The 8,115-nt window shown below is 48.0% G+C and overlaps 1 pseudogene; it reads right to left on the reverse strand.

The window, feature by feature from the left end:
* Positions 1-4,888: 4,888 nt before the first annotated feature.
* On the reverse strand, positions 4,889-7,922 carry LOC126407187 (uncharacterized; annotated as a pseudogene).
* Positions 7,923-8,115: the final 193 nt, after the last annotated feature.

Genomic DNA, 8,115 nt, shown 5'->3' on the forward strand with positions numbered 1-8,115 from the left:
TTAACAGTAGGATTTTAAATTCAATTCTGGATTTTACAGGGAGCCAGTGCAGAGAAGCTAAAACAGGAGAAATATGATCTCGTTTCTTAGTTCCTGTTAGTACACGTGCTGCTGCATTCTGAATTAGCTGGAGAGTTTTTAAGGACTTACTAGAGCTACCTGATAATAGCTCACAAGCTAGGCACAAGTCTGTAGGCCCACTCAGTCTCTGGCCACGCCCAAGTTTTGGCAATCCGCTCAAAGCGGAGGAGGTAGTTTTCAATGTCCTCACCAAACTGGAATGGAAGCAACTTGGGGTCCTTCCGTGGGGCTGGTACTGGTGGCTGCTGCTATAGTGCTGGTGCTGCTGATGGCTGCGGCTGTGGCGCTGTTGCTGGTGCTACTGGTGGCTGACTGCCAGCTTGGATGGCTGTCCGTAGGCCTCGGAGTTCCCCTAAGAGCACTTCTTCCCTGTCCCTCTGAGCTCCCATAAACTGACGTAGCAGCGCAACCATCTCCTGCTGTGGCGGTGCTGCACGGGGAGGCTGGCATGAAGGCCCCTCCCCATCCTCATCAGTGCCCTATTCCTCACCTTCTGCATCTGGTGCAGCTGGCTCAGGATCTGTTTTAAGTTTGGCTGTCTTGCTCCTGGTTTTTCCTTTGCCCCCCCCCAGCGACCTTTCGGGTGGCCATCCCACCACTGCCACCAAATGTCACAATCTGATCTAAAGTGAGGGTAGTATGTCGAAAGGCTGACTGAAAAAGGTGTAGTTTAACCTAGTGATGTTACGTGCTGTGCCAATGCTTCGAAGCGTGAGTCGAGTAATCCAGGAAGTGTTTCCGCGATGCGCGTATCAAGGCTTATATCGTTTCAGACGAATGATGTCATTGATGATGTCCGAAGCCTCGCGGCCCGGCTGTACCACATGACTGGTTCGGGAAGCGGTTCAGATCTTGGTGCGAGGTTTGCACAGAAGTGACACAGAACACAAATATTACCCCTTTTGCCATTATTATATAAGATGACACTACACCACAATAAAATTTTTAGCCAAATGATTGGTTTATACACACAGGATGCATTCACAAAACAGTAACAGTTTATTGTAGATGTATTTGATACAGTATAGTCATAATATACTCACTAGAAAATACACTATATTGATAAAAAGAAAGTTATAATATTATTATTATTATTATTATTATTATTATTGTTAGTCATTCCCAACAGCTATTACTGACACAAAATACCGTATATCACAGATTGACATGGTTAAGATCACAGCTGCCTGTTTTACACACTTGGGCCAGCAGGTGGTTTCGTGTGCACATGAGGCCTCGAGAAATAAACCCTTTTCTGAACCAATTTGCTGGAAAGCTTCAATGCTTCATGAGGCTTCATCTCACCATCACTAGTTTAACCTCAAAATGTAAAAAAAAAAAAGGTAGCAAGACAAAGTCCATATGATGCAAAAAAAATAAAGTGTTTTATTGGGAATGGGCACAGTGACGTCACTATGGACGTCGCCGCCATGTTGATGGCTACGGGCAGCAGTAAACAAACGCAGTAGTTGAGTCGCATCGAGTGGAGAAAGCGAGGGAAAAGATGTTAAGATGCCAGAAAGGAAAGGGAATTTACCGGGATACATTGAACCACGAAGCCAGGGACTGGTATATGGAGAAAATGAACGCTATAAATGGTTTGGACCTAGCCTTGGGAGGTGTATTGCACATTGGTAGTAAGAGGCTCTAGCCTTGGACCAAGACGTTCATTGCCTCTTACTACCAATGTGCAATACACCTCCCAACCGCTAAAGTGGCACTGTGGCGCAGTAGAAAGCCAGTGCACTCATTCATTGCAGGACGAAGAAGGGGTGAAGAAAATTTCAGACATCTGAGATAAAAATGCATGTTTATTGAACAATAACGGATATACAAACACACGGCAACCCCCGTACACCTTCCTAACATCTGTGCCTATGAGGTGAGTACATTACATGTTTGATTCGAACGTTTATGGAGACATGAATCGGTCTAGACCGGGGACCCCCAAACGAAAAACGGGGTTCGTTCATGTAATGAACGTCTTGGTCCAAGGCTAGGTCCAAACCATTTATAGCGTTAATTTTCTCCATATACCAGTCCCTGGCTTCGTGGTTCAATGTATTCCGGTAAATTCCCTTTCCTTTCTGGCATCTTAACATCTTTTCCCTCGCTTTCTCCACTCGATGCGTCTCAACTACTGCATTTGTTTACTGCTGCCTGTAGCCATCAACATGGCGGCGACGTCCATGGTGACGTCACTGCACCCATTCCCTATTGTCCTTTAGAGTCCAGGGAAATGTGAGCAAATAATGAAGCAACAATGCAGCAGAAAAATATTTGCAATGCACTGGTCGGAAACACCATTACTTCTGAACAACACCACATCCCTTCTCTGACTGACTAAGCAGTGTAGATCCCCTTCATTTAAAGGCTAGGCCCCTCCCACTGGACCATCTTTTATTGGGATCAATTAAGTAATCAGTTCAAACACACAGATTATTTTCCATATCGGAAACCATTACAAAGTCTATTTACATTCATTTACCACACATTAAGGGAGTCATCAAAGCATTCACATAATACTCAAGATAGGAATGAATTTACAACCCCTTTAACAGTAAGATGGACTGAGAATGCTCCCTACTTGTTACTCAGGCACTATAAAAGACAGCCTGAAACTATGCTCGGGTCCTTTGTCACTGCCCAGCACCAGGAAGCATCAAGGGATAGCACTGTGGTTGGAGTTGTTTTGTTTACTGTAGCATCAATTATATGGAGGAGTCGTCTAACGTTATCCACAGCTAGCCTAGTATATATAAAACCTGCCTGGTCACAGTTTATTAATGTTGGCATGTGATTCTGAATGCGCCGGGCTAGTACTTTTGCATATATTTTAAGATCCGAATTTAATAAACTGAGTGGCCTATAACTGGCACATTCTGTCGGATCCTTATCTTTCTTCAAGAGTAAGGATATCAGGGCTATACTGACATCTCCTGAAAAGCTGCCTTTGTCTATAGAAGTTGTTAACATGTTAAGAAGCAACAGGCCCAGCTCATCCCAAAATGTCACATATAACTCAGGAGGTATCCCGTCGAATCCTGGCGATTTATTTCGTTGCATGTCAAGAGCAGCTGCCTTAAGTTCCTCTAAAGGCTCATTTATGCTCCCTTTACATACGAAAATGTATACGTCCGTTTCAAACAATGTTACCGTCACTGCCCACATACTTCCATGCGCCCTTTACGTTGGCATGGATGTTAACCAATATATCCACCAGGAGGCAGTCCAGCATCAAAAGTTTATGACAACAACAAACTCAAAAACAAACATGGCGACAGTGGAGGAGATATTGATAATGTACCTCTTGCATAAAAGACAAAAACAGGGGCAGCGTGGTAGGAGGCGATGGTTAGGGCTGTATGTCGTCTTGGATTTCACGATACGATACGATACACGATATATGGGTCACGATACGATATGTATCACGATACACAGGTCATGATACGATACAATTCGATATGTATCGCGATACACACACACATTTACTTTAAGATTTTAAAGGAGCTATATGTAAGAAATCTAAAGCAAATAGTCGTAAAATCCTCCTAATATGTCACAGAGACTAAGGAATAATGTTAATATAACATACTGATCTCACCGACAACAATAGTACAGCCAGAATATTCGCATTTAAAATTTTTTTTTGCGATCTGCAAGTCATGTTTATGTTTTGAATTTGTGTTTTGGCCTGTTGCGCCACCCACCGCCGTCTACCAGTCACACAGTCAGTAGAGTCTCAGCATCAGTTACAGTTACAACTGAGCTTAAATGGCTGACGGTGTGACTAAACCCAAACGACCTCGTTATGATTCCCAAAAACGCCAAGACAAAACTCGAAGCAAAGCGAGGGTTTATATAGGAGATGCTTTTGAACGGTGGAGACGGTTGAAAGCGGAGAAGAATTTGAAATCAGATGTCGAAATGACTACTCTTCTCCTCGACAGGTAAGCTTTAGCCAAAGTTGGCTAACTAGCATCATAGCTAGACAGGGATGGACATTTCGAATACTTTCAACTGTTATTCATTTTCGATCATACATTGTAGCCCATGTGCAGGTGGGTCATCGACCCGACTGATTGTTTTGAGAAACAAACGTTAGCAGCACGGCAAGCAGCCGGCTCCTCCTCTGCTGTATCCCGGCAGCAGCGTTAGCAGCAGAGAAGCCAGACTTGCTCAGACGGTCCGCTGGAAAACTGAAGATCAAGGACGCGGTGACGCAACCCTGCCACGGCAGCCGCCCGTGGGCAAACAAATCACCCCCAATTTCCACCAGATGCGTGTTGGTTGCATCTGCGCTCCGGCACAGCAGCAGAGCCGATAGGATTAAATTCTAGTCAATGTGTGTATTTCCACCGGCTGCGGCTGTGCTGCGTCCCAGCTCCGTCTCAGCTGCGGCAATCCGGAGTCCACTGCAACAGATACGCAGGACTTCTATTTTTGCCGGTGTTAGATCACCGGACGCCGGAACACAACACAGCAATTCAGCACAGAGCAGCAACCTCAAATCTGTAGGGGAGGGGGGTGGACACGACTTGCGGCAGTATTTTGAATTTGAGTGCAGTAACCATTTTGGCCACATTCTTACACAGAGCGCCTTTAAGTGTTCAAGATTAGACTGAAAAGTGAATGGCTCAATTACACTATATAGATAACTCAAACTCAGTAACAGGACAAATTGAATCTGTGTACATACATCTACTGATGCCTCTGGACACATCATCAGTGATGTTCCTGGAATCTTAGGGCGTTTCGGGTCTCTCAACATCATACGCCCTCCTCCAGGTGACCCAGCCGGGGCTGATCAGACCCCAGCTTGTGTCCAGATGGCTAGCTAGCTACTGTGACTCCATGGCTCTCCTCTTTTGAGCCACAGCCATCTTGAGGCTCTCTCTGCCGCGTCGGTGGTACTGCGGATGGCTCTCCTCTTTCTCTCTCCCTCAATGCCTAAAATACTGAAGGCTCTGGCCAAGGAACGAGCTGCAAATCCTCTGCATCCAACCTCCACTGGGAGACACCTCGCTCTCCACCCAGCCTGCTGACAGTCGCTGACCAGTCCTGCATACTTGGAGAGCTTCCTCTCAAAGGCTTCTTCCAAGTGATCTTCCCACGGGACTGTCAGCTCCAGCAGCACTGCTTGCTTGGTGGACTCAGACACAAGAACAATGTCTGGTCGCAGAGTGGTGACTGCTATATGGCTGGGGAACTTCAGCTGATGTTCAAGGTTCACCAGCAACTGCCATTCTCTTGCAGACGTCAGGATGCCTGCAGATGATGGTCTTCTGGCAGGAGCTGGTTTGTCCCCAGCTCTGACAAAGGCGATGGTTTTCTTGGAGGGTCGGAACTGCTTTGCCCACGCCATTCCTGCGCTGATGGCTTCAGCAATGGTCTTAAGGACTTGGTCATGCCTCCACCTGTACCGTCTATCTCCAAGTGCCCTTGTGCAGCAGCTGAGGATGTGTTCCAGGGTTCCTCACTTGGAACACAATCACAATGGGAATGCTGGTTTCTCTGCTATGCCCCATGTGTGCAGATTTGATGGGCTTGGAAGCACATCATACACTGCCTGGATGAGGAATTTGATGCGGTGAGGCTCGGCTTTCCAAAGCTCAGCCCAGGTCACTTTCCTCTCAACCGCATTCTCCCATCTCCTCCAAGCTCCCTGTTGCTTCATTCCCACTGCCTTGCAGGTTCTCGTCTCCTCCACTGCTGCTCTCCCCTCCTCCTGAACAAGACGACGCCTTTCCTTCCCCCTGGTGTTCATTTGGGGAGTTGGAAAGGATCCTAGCCCAGCTTGGCCTCATGTGACCACTCCCACCAGGCTCCTGTGACGCAGCCTTGCATCTGCCTCTTGAACCGCTTCCTCTGCCCTCCATTTCCTGCCAGTCCTCACTTGGATCCCTGCTTTAGCCACCTTCGGATCACTTGAGTCCCTGTACTGAACCACTTCTCTGGCTCTAGTTACCTTGAATTCCTCCTCCAAGGATTTGAAAGGCAGTTGCAGTTTGTTGGTGTTACCGTAGAGTGCGGTGCTGCTCAGGCTCCTTGGTAATCCAAGCCATCTTCGGAGGTGGTTGCTGACCCTCCTCTCCAAGGTCTCGACTGTTGAGATGGGGACCGCGTAGACAAGGAGGGGCCACAGGATCCTGGGAAGAATGCCATGTTGGTAGACCCAGGCTTTAAACTTCCCAGGTAGGCCTGACTTGTCCACGAATTTCAGCCAGCCATCCAACTCAGTGCAGGTCGACTGGATAGATGTTGTGTCTCTCAGAGAGCAGTCAAAAACCTTGCCCAAGCTCTTGACTGGCTTCTCTGTGATAGTTGGGATGGCTGTGCCTGTGATGTTAAACCGGAACTTGTCCTCCACCTTCCCTTTCCTCAGCACCACTGATCTTGATTTGGGGGGTTTGAAACGCATCCGGGCCCACTCCACCAGCTTTTCAAGTCCTTTCAGAAGGACTTGAAAATCAGCCTGGGACTGATTCTGTAATGACTGTGAGGTCATCCATGAATGCCCTGATGGGTGGTTGCCGTTGTCCGGAATTCGTTTGGGGCCCTCTGCACTCTGGCTCAGCAGACTTAGTGAGCATGTTCATGGCTAGGAAGAACAATGTCACAGAGATAGTGCACCCTGTGATGATACCGATCTCCACCTTGTGCCAACTGGATGTTATTGCTCCTGAAGAGACCCTCATCCTGAAATTGCTGTAATAATCAGCGATGAGGTCTCTACACCTGCTGGGGACATGATGTTTTGTCAAAGTGAGCTGAACCAGCTTGTGTGGAATGGAACCGAATGTATTTGCCAGGTCAAGCCACAGCGCTGACAGGTTGCCCTTGTTCTCTCTGGCCTCCCGAATGAGCTGTGTCACCACACCGGTGTGCTCCAGACATCCTGACATTCCTGAAATGCTGCCTTTCTGGACAGATGTATCAATGTAGATGTTCTTTGCCAGGTAGGTACACAGCTGCTTGGAAACAGTGCTGAAGAAAACTTTTGCCTCACCACACAGCAGGGAGATGATGCGGAACTGGTCTAGCTGAGTGGAGTTTTCCTCCTTCGGGATCCATACCCCTTCGGCCACTCTCCATTGTTCAGGGATCCTCCCCCTTCTCCAGAAGACTCGCAGGATTTTCCACAGACACAGCAGGAGTTTGGGACAGTTCTTATACACTTTGTATGAAGTGCCACTTGGTCCTGGAGCAGAGCCTGCCCTTGCTCTGCGGACAACCTCCCTGACTTCCTTTAGCTGCAGCTCCGACATGTCGAACTGCACTTCTGGTTCAGGGGGGTCTATGAGGTTGTCACACTCTCCCAACTCCTGCTCTCTTGCGGGGTCGCTGTACGTCTGCTTCAGATGTTGGTCTATATCTTCCTGCGAGGAGGCCAATTTGCCACTGCGCTTCTGCCCCAGCAAATCCTAAGTGAACTTGAAGGGGTTAGCAATGAAAGCAGCACGTTTACGTGCCCTCTCGCGCCGCTGCCTCCGATGCCACTCAGCCCGGCAGAGAACTCTGATGTTTTTCCGAAGGATGCACATTAGCTGGGCCAGGCCAGTGCGTTCCTCTTCTCCTGCCACCTTGTGCTGGGACTTCAGCACTTTCATCTCCTGCCTGATGTTGTGGATCTTTACAGCTCTTTGATTCTTTGAGTAAGATGTTCCGGATCTTTTCTTCTCCTCCTCGCCGAACCGTTCAGCTGCAATACTGACAATGATTGTTGTCATAGCTTGTAGCTTTCTGTCGGCCTCTCCCTTCGCCATTGCCTCCAGAATTTGGTTGACATAATCATCGAACTGCTTCCACAGTGAAGTCATGCTAGCTGCAGGCCATTTGATCTGCCTCCTGTCAGACTTGATGCTTGTGGGATTAGTCTGCAACACTTGGAGGTTCTGGGCACTATGGGGTGACTCCGGGCCTGGCCCCTCCTGCGTCTCACCAGGTGTAACACCTGTGCGTTGCGTTGCTTCTGCTCCCAACAGACACTTCATCCTCGCTTGGTGGATCTTTAAGCCATGGATGTTTTTGCAG

The sequence above is a fragment of the Epinephelus moara genome, chromosome 2 (genome assembly GCF_006386435.1).
Source record: "Epinephelus moara isolate mb chromosome 2, YSFRI_EMoa_1.0, whole genome shotgun sequence".
In the NCBI taxonomy this organism is placed as follows: Eukaryota; Metazoa; Chordata; class Actinopteri; order Perciformes; family Serranidae; genus Epinephelus; species Epinephelus moara.